General features: G+C 37.8%; 1 pseudogene; it reads left to right on the top strand.

Annotated features, from left to right (window-relative positions):
- Positions 1-7769: 7769 nt before the first annotated feature.
- On the top strand, positions 7770-8377 carry LOC103597751 (annotated as a pseudogene).
- Positions 8378-9445: the final 1068 nt, after the last annotated feature.

Below are 9445 nucleotides of genomic sequence, written 5' to 3'. Positions count from 1 at the left end.
ACTCTGGTATCACAGCGCACACTTCTCAGGGTCGCGCTGTCTCCTGGCACGGCCGCTCCAGACCCGTCGCCATCTTAAAAGCCAAGATTTCTTATTCTTATAATTGTTGGCATTCTTTTATAATTCCTATGGCTCTGCCTAATCTCTACCTAGTTGGAATCTCTGTTTGTTTCTTATCAATCAAACTCTTAACTGTTCTAAACTGTAAGTTGCATGATGGCCTCATAAATCTAATGGTGTTTTGGTAAATACTAAATTAACATAACTTCATGTCCTGGGGGACTAGGAGAGGAGCTGTTTGTTCTCTAATTATGTTCAGTATGTAAGTCTTGTCTCTCCAACTAGCTATATAATTTAACCAGAACATTCTTTTATGGTGCTAGGAATATCACCACCCATTTCAAACTGTAAAAAATTGAATACAAAATAAAAAACAAAAAGCCTCTTTGACAGGAAAATTTAAAAAACCATTTTAAAAAAAGCCAAGTGAAAATGGAAATAAAATCAAGAATCACAGAATTTCTAAAAATTAACATAATGAAAATACCACATATCAGAATCTATGAGATACCTTTAAGTCAGTAATCAAAGGAAATTTCATAACCTTAAAATGAATCTATTTATCTGTAAAATAAATTCTCACTAAAATTAAATAAAAAGTAAATAATGAACATAAATGTATTATATTTTCAACTCAAAAACAGAAAAAGGAAACAAAGTAAACCATAAGAAAGCACAAGGGAAGAGACATCATCAAGACAGCAGGACAGTCCCCAGCATCACTCTCTACCACAACCAATCAATTTACAACTATTAAAAAGCAAAGACTGCCAACCTGGGACCACTGGAGCTCAGAGGAAGAGAAAGAGAGACTGCAGAGTTTGTGAAAGTGGAAGAATCCACAGCGAGAGAAAGAAGAGACCACTCTGATCATTTCAAGCCCTGGCTGCTTCAGGGACAACCAGTGAGGGGCAGAAAGAAGATGTAGTACATGGAGCAGGAGCCAGCAAAAGCCACAGCTGTGTCCTTTGTGTGAAACTGCTTGGAGTCTGCAGGAAAGAAGAGGGCCTCACAGTGCGTTATAGCAGCCACCAGGCCAGCAAGACCATCGACAGGGTTCCTGTAGGCCCAAATAGGAGCCAGGGGCCACAGCTGGCCAAAGAAAGGAGCCACCCAGAGACCAGCGAGTCATTGCAAGAGAGCTATGCACACCCAGCTCCATGGGAAATGTTTAGAGTTGGTGGGCTACAGAGTGCTGGGGGAGAGGCTGCCCCACCTAAGGAACACTGGGGTGCAGTGTGGGCAGTTGATCTATCTTCTGATCAGCACAGGCTCTCTCAGTGGAGACTAGTCAGGGTGAAAGAACTGCAGGGGGTACAGTGTGCTGGAAAGACTCAGTCCTGGGCCAGAATTTCCACATAGCCTAGGTGTATTAGACCTCACAAGATCCAGAAGTGATTAAAAGGCCAAAAATTAAAATCTGATCTGCACAAAAAGTCTTCTTCAAAGAATCAGCAGCTAAGAAGCAATTTGTCTCAAATACATGGCTCAAGTGCTGCTCCCCACAGGAAGTTCCCCCAATTTTGGAATTAACCAAAGGACAACAAATTAGTTCCAGTGCAGAGTCAGCAGCTAAGAAGCAATTTGTCTCAAATACATGGCTCAAGTGCTGCTCCCCCCAGGAAGTTCCCCCAATTTTGGAATTAACCAAAGGACAACAAATTAGTTCCAGTGCAGAGTTTAAGTGGTGGTCATAGCTAATAATTCAACATGGAACTAGGGGAAAAATACAAACCACAGATTGCAGACAAAGCTCTGATATTGAACAGTAAAGGTCTAACACCACCAAAGAATACCTATAAAGCCTAGAAGAGGTAGTAGTCTCCTCAAATGCCCAGGTGTCAAAATAAAGACACAAAAATCAAGAAAGAACAGAGAAATATGACACCATCAAAAGAAACAAACCAAGCACCAGCAACGGACCCAGAGGAACAGTGGATTTATGAAATGTCTGACAAAGAATTCGGAATAACCCTCTTAAGGATTGCTGTAGATTGGATGCCTCCCCCCGACCCCCAACTTCATTGAAGCTTAAATCCCCAGGTTTGAATAAAAGACTGACTCTAGAACCCAGGCCACTGCAATGCTCTGGCATCAGCAGAGCATCAAAGAGGAAAGCTTGTGGAGGCACAGAGAAGGGCACATCACTATAACTGTTGATGGTGGGAAGTCCTATTATGGTAATTAAAAGGTGGGGCCTTGAAGAAGTGATTAGGTTGAAGGACCATGCTGTAGTGAATGAATTAAAAGTGGTGGTCATGGGCATGGTTCTGAGGGCTTTAAGAGAAGAGCACATGAGGGCTTAGTCTCTCTCTGCTCTGCCATTTTCTGCCATGTGAGATCCCTGAGTCACTGTTGCCACCACCAAGACCCTCACCAGATGTGTTCCCTGAACTGTGGACTTCCCATACTTTGAAACTGTAAGCAGTAAGTTTTGTTTTCTTTATAAATTGCCCAGTTTCAGGTATTTATGTTATAAGCAACAGAAATGGACTAATACAAGGATGTTCAGAGACTTACAAGAAAATACAGACAGAAAATTAAATGATATCTGGAAAATAATCCAAGAGCAAAATGAGAAACTTGACAAAGGAAATGAATGAATTAAAAAACAACAACAGGATCTGGCCAGTTAGCTCAGTTGGTTAGAGTGTGGTGCTGAAAACACCAAGGTCCAGGGTTCAATCCCTGTACCAGCCAGCTGCCAAACAAACAAACAAACAAACAAACAAAAAATAGAAATTCTAGAAATAAAGATTACATCATCTGAACTGAAAAACTTGATAGAAACCTCCAACAGCAGACTTAAACTTAGGAAAGAATCAGCGAGCTTGAAAATAAAACATATGTAATTACCAAATCAGAGGTAAAAAAAGAATAAGAAATGAAACAAAAATAAAGCAAATATGGGACTTCCTCAAGCAAAATAATCTCTGCATAATTGTCATACCCAAAGGAGAAGACAAAGGAAGAAAGCAGATTCAAGGAAATAATGGCTGAAAATTTCCCAAATATGAAGAAAGACAACAGCATCCAGGCACAGGAAGCTCAGAGGAATTCAACCCAAATTCAAACCAGGGAAGAACACCGCATGGCACATCATAATCAAATTATCAAAAACCAAAGATAAGGGATACTGAAAGCAGCAAGAGAAAAGAAGCACATAACATTCAATGGAGCCCCAATATGTTTCTCAGCAGAAACCCCAAACGCCAGAAGAGAATGAGATAAATATTCAGATGCTGAAGGAAAAAGACTGTCAGTCAAAAATTCTCTGTCCAGCAAAACTAACCTTCAAATATGAAGGAGAAATAAAGTGTTTCCCAGACAAACAAAAGATAAGGGAATTCATTAATACTAGACCTCTCTTATAAGAAATGCTAAAGGGAGTTCTTCAATCTGAAAGAAGACAATGCTAAGGAGCAGCAAGAAAACATTTGAAGGTACATAACTCATTAAGTTTATAGAAAACCTCAGAATACTCCAGTGTCGTAAGGGTGGTGAATAAACCACTTACACCTTTAATATGAAGACTGAAGGACAGACCTAAAATATACAACAGCCATATAAGAGATAGGCAATATTTAAAAGATGTAACTTGAAGCAACAAAATGTCAAAAAGTGTGGGGGGAAGGGTATGATTCCAAAGTGTAGAGATGCCTTAAGTGTTTTCATTTTTTCTTAGATATCAAAGTTAAGTAGTTATTAGTCTAAAATAATCTATTATAACTATAACATGATTTTGTAAGCCTCACGGTAACCATAACATAAAAGCTTAGAAGAGACATACTAAAAATGAACAGTGAGAAAGCAAAACTTAAAGCTAGAGAAAACCACTCAACCACAAAGGAAGGCAGTAAGATCAGAATAAAAGAAAAAAGATCAACAAAACAACCAGAAAAAAAGTTAACAAAATGGCAGCAACAAGTCCCCATTTATCAATAATAACTCTAAATGTAAATAGATTAAATGCCCTAATTAAAAGACACAGAGTGGTCAATGGGTTATAAAACAAGAACCAACAACATGCTGCTTCAAAAAAACTCACTTCACCTATAAAGACACACATGAACTAAATGTGAAGGGATGGAAAAACATTTCATGCAAATGGAAACCAAAAAAGACCAGGAATAGCTATACTTATATTAGATAAAATAGACTTCAAGCCAAGGAAATTAAAAATAGATAAGGAAAGTCATTATATAATGATAAAGGGATCAATTCAACAAGAGGATACAACAATTCTAAATATATTTGTACCCAATTCTAGAGCACTCAGTTATATAAAGCAATTACTACAATATACCTAACAGGAGAAATAGACTCCAATGCAATAACAGTTGGGAACTTTAACACCCCATTTTTCAGCAAAGGACAGATCATCCAGACAGAAAATTAACCAGGAAACATCAGAATTCATCTCTACTCTAGGCCGACTGGACTTAATGGACGTATTAGAACATTTCATCCAACAGCTGAAGAATACACATTCTTTTCATCAGCACATGGAACATTCTCTAGAACAGACTGTATGTTAGGTCACAAAAGAAGCCTTAACAAGTTTTAAAAAACTGAAAGCATATCAACCTTGTCTGACCACAATGGAATAAAACTGGAAATCAAGAGCTAAAGGGACACTAGAAATTATATGAATACATGGAAACTAAATAACATGCTCCTAAACAACAAATGGGTCAAAGAAGAAATCAAAAAGGTAATTAAAAATTCCTAGAGACAAATGAAAATGAAAACACAACATATCATAACCTATGGGATACAGCAAAAGCACTTCTAAGAGGGAAGTTTACAGCATGAAATGCTTTCATCAAAAAAGAAGACAGACTTCAAATATACAACCTAACATTACACCTCAAGGAACCAGAAAAACAAGGACAAACCAAACCCAACATCAGTAGGAGAGAAATAACAAAGATCAGAGCAGAAATAAAGGAATTAGAAATTAAAAAAAATACAAAAGATCAATGAAATAAGTTGTTTTTTTGAAAGGATAGACAAAATCAATAAAACCTTTAGCAAGACTAACAAAGAAAAAGAAAAGACTCAAGTAAATAAAATCAGAAATGAAAAAGGAGATATTATATCTGATACCACAGAAATACAAAGGATCGTGAGACTACTACAAACAGCTATATGTGAACAAACTGGAAAACCTAGAAGAAATGGATAAATTACAACTTACCAATCATGAAGAATTAAACAGACCAATAATGAGTAATGAGATTGAAGTAGTAGTAAAAAGTCTCCTCATAAAGAAAACCCCAGGACCAGATGGCTTTACTGCTGAATTCTATGAAAAATTTAAAGAAGAACCAATACCAATTCTTCTCAAACTCTTCCAAAAAATTGAAGAGAAGGGAATATTTCCAAATTCATTTGATGAGGCCAGCATTACCCTCATACCAAAACCGAAAAAAGACACCACAAAAAAAAGAAAACTACAGACCAATATCCCTCATGAACACAGATGCGAAGATCCTCAACAAAATACTAGCAAACAGAATCCAACATTAAAAAGATCATTCACCATTATCAAGTGGGATTCATCTCAGGGATGCAAGGATGGTTCAACACACGTGAATCAATAAATGTGATACAATACATCAACGGGATGAAGGGAAAAAACCACATGTTCGTTTCAATAGATACAGAAAAAACGTGAGATAAAACCCCACACCACTTCATGATCAAAACACTCAACAAACTAGGTATAGAAGGAATGTACCTCAACACAATAAAGGCCACATATGACAAACCCACAGCTAATATACTGAATGGACAAAAATTGGAGGCTTTTCTTCTAAGATTTGGAACAAGACAAGAATGTCCACTTTCCTCACACTTATTCAACACAGTACTGGAAGTTCTAGGCAGTGTAATAAGGAAAGAGAAAGCATTAAGGGCATCCAAATTGGAAAGGAGGAAGTAAAACTATCCCTATTTGCAGATGACAGGATCCTATAAACAGAAAACCCTAAAGACTCCACCAAAAAATGACTAGAATAAATGAATTCAGTATAGTGGCAGGATACAAAATCAACAAAAATCAATAGCCTTCCTATACACTAATAATGAAATAGCCAGAGAAGAAATCAAGAAAGTAATCCCATTCACAATAGCTACAAAAAAAAGAGGAATACTTAGGAGTAAATTTAACCAAGGATGTGAAAGATTTCTACAATAAAAACTATAAAACATTGTTGAAAAAATTGAAGAGGACATAAATAAATGGAAAGATAGCCCATGTTCACGGGATGGAAGAGTTAAGATAATCAAAATGTCCATATTCCCCAAAGCAATCCACACATTCAATGCAATCCCTATCAAAATAACCAATGACATTCTTCACAGAAAAAGAAAAAAAAAGATCTTAAAATTGTATGGAACCACAAGATCCTGTACAGCTAAAGCAGTCTTGAATAAAAAGAACAAAGCTGGAGACATCACACTTCCTAACTTCAAAATATATACTACAAAGCTACAGTATCCAGGACAGCATGATTCCGGCATAAAAATAGACAAATAGACTAATGGAGCAGAATAGAGGACCCAGAAACAAACCCACACACAACCAACTGATGTTCAACAAAGGTGCCAAGAATATATAGTGGGGAAAGAACAGCCTCTTCAACAAACGGTGTTGGTAAAACTGGATATCTACATACAGAAGACTGAAATTATACCCCTATTTCTCACCACACACAAAAATCATCTCAAAATGCATTAAAGACCTAAATTTAAGACCCAAAACTATGAAACTATTAGAAAAAAACATACGGGAAATGCTACATGAAATGATTGTGGGCAGCACTTTTTTGGACAAGAGTACAAAAGCACAGGCAAGTAAAGCAAAAATACACAAATGGGACTACATCAAACTAAAAAGGTTCTGTACAAGTGACACTATCAACAAAATGAAGAAACAACTTACAGAATGGGAGACAGTATTTGCAAACTACACATCAGACAAGGGGCTAATATCCAGAATATATAAGAAACTCAAACAACTCAACAGCAAAAGAAAAAAAAAAAAACCCAATTAAGAAATGGGCAAAGGACCTAACAGACATTTTTCAAAAGAAGACATACAAATGGCCAGCAAGCACATGAAGAAATGCTCAAAGCCACTAACCACCAGGGAAACTCAAATTAAAACCACAATGAAATATCATTTCAAAAAACCACATGAGAATAGCTAAGAAAACAATAAAAAGGAATAGCTCAGAGGGGATCAACCTTAGCAGATACTAAAATGAACTATAAAGTACCAGTGTACTAATAGACAGCTACATAAATGGAACAGAAAAATAGACCCAACTATACACATAAATCTGGCATTTGATAAAAGTGGTATCTGAAATCACTGGGGGCAAAGACGAACATTTTAATAAGTGATGATGGAAGAATGGACAACCATTGGAGAATGACAAAATTAGACCTATTTCTCACACCACACACAAGAATAAACTCCAAATGCAGTAGAGATCCAACTATTAAAAAAAAAACTATACAAGTAATATGGGTGAATTCCTATTTTTAAAAAGGTTGATAAATTTAACTATAAAATAAAATTAAAACCTTTAGCCCTTGATGCAACCACGGCTGAAGAACAGCCACGGGTCGAATTATTTGTGAAGGCTGGCAGTGATAGGGCCAAGATTAGGAACTGCCCCTTCTCCCAGAGACTGTTAATGGTGCTCTGGCTCTAGAGAGTCATCTTCAATGTCACCACTGTTAACACCAAGAGACAGACAGAGACAGTGCAAAAGCTGTGCCCAGGAGGGCAGCTTCTGTTCCTGCTGTATGGCATCAAAGTCCACACAGGCACCAACAAGATTGAGGAATTTCTGGTGGCAATGCTGTGCCCTCTCAGGTACCCTAAGCTGGCAGCTCTGAACCCTGAGTCCAACACAGCTGGGCTGGACATATTTGCCAAATTTTCTGCCTACATCAAGAATTCAAACCTAGCACTCAATGATAATCTGTAAATGGGGCTCCTGAAAGTACTGACATCTCACCTCCTAGAAGTGGATGAGACAAGTGCTGAAAATGAGGGCATCTCTCAGAGGAAGTTTCTGGAGGCAAGGAGCTCACTCTGGCTGACTGCAACCTGTTGCCAAAGCTCCACACAGTACAGGTGGTGTGTAAGAAGTACCAGGGATTCACCATCCTAGAGGCCTTTTGGGGACTGCATCAGTACTTGAGCAACACCTATGCTTAGGAAGAATTTGCCTCCACCTGTCCAGATGTTGAGGAGACTGAACTGGCCTACAAGCAAGTGGCCAAGGCCCTCAAATAAGCCCCTCCTGGGGCTCCCTTGCTCACCCCTATTTTCTCGACAAAGGCCCTGGGTAGTTTCCACATTGCTACCTGTATTAGTCTGTTTTGTGTTGCTCTAACAGAATACCTGGATCTGGGTAATTTATAAAGAAAATGAAATTTATTTTCTCATGGTTTCTTAGGCTGGGAAGTCCAAAGTCCATCTGGTGGTGGCAACAGCAACCCAGGGGTCTCACATTGCAAGATGGTGGAAGCATAGAGAGCAAAAAGCAGACTCTCCTCTTCTTTTAAAGCCCTCAGAACCATACCCCTGACCACCATTTTTAATCCATTCACTACTGCACACTTCTGAAATCCAATCACCTCTTCAAGGCTCCACCTTTCAATTACCATAATAGGATTTCCCACCCTCTTAACAATCACACTGGGGGCAAAGTTTCTAATACATAAAATGTGGGGGATACAATTCAAGCTTCAATGAGTTTCGGGGGGGACATAAATCTATCCACTACACTACCCAATGGACAGATGCCAAAATAGCCAGTGGGTAGGGAATACTGGAGCACTTGTGCAGGGCTGGGGAGAGGGAGATGAGGGGAAAGGATGGGGAACCTGGATAATATTTTTATTGTGGGGTGGGGTGGGCAGGACAATGTATTTCAGTAATAAAGAATTAAAAAAAACCCTTTTGCATGGCAAATAAATATACAAAAAACCCATCATAAGTGAAGTATAAATTGGGAGAAAATATTTATATATCTCAATAAATGGATTAATATGCCTAACATACAAAGGACTTTTTAATTTTAATTTTTATTTATTTATTTATTTATTTTTTTTACATTTCATTTTTATTTTTATTTTTGTAAGGTTAGGGTTCAACTTTATTCTTTTTTTTTTTTTTTGAATTTTTATTTAGTCGATATACAATGTGGTTCATTATTATGGTCCATCACTGAAACCTCCCTCCCTTCTCCCTCTCCCCCCTCCCACCCAACGATGTCCTTTCCATTTGCTTGTTGTATCAACTTCAAAGGATTGTAGTTGTTATATCTTCTCCACCCCCCCCCCCCCCCGTTTTTTTTTT

The sequence above is a fragment of the Galeopterus variegatus genome, unplaced genomic scaffold (assembly GCF_000696425.1).
Source record: "Galeopterus variegatus unplaced genomic scaffold, G_variegatus-3.0.2 Scaffold2408, whole genome shotgun sequence".
NCBI lineage: Eukaryota > Metazoa > Chordata > Mammalia > Dermoptera > Cynocephalidae > Galeopterus > Galeopterus variegatus.
Note: the sequence above shows the minus strand (reverse complement) of the source record. Positions and strands in the feature narration are given on the sequence as shown.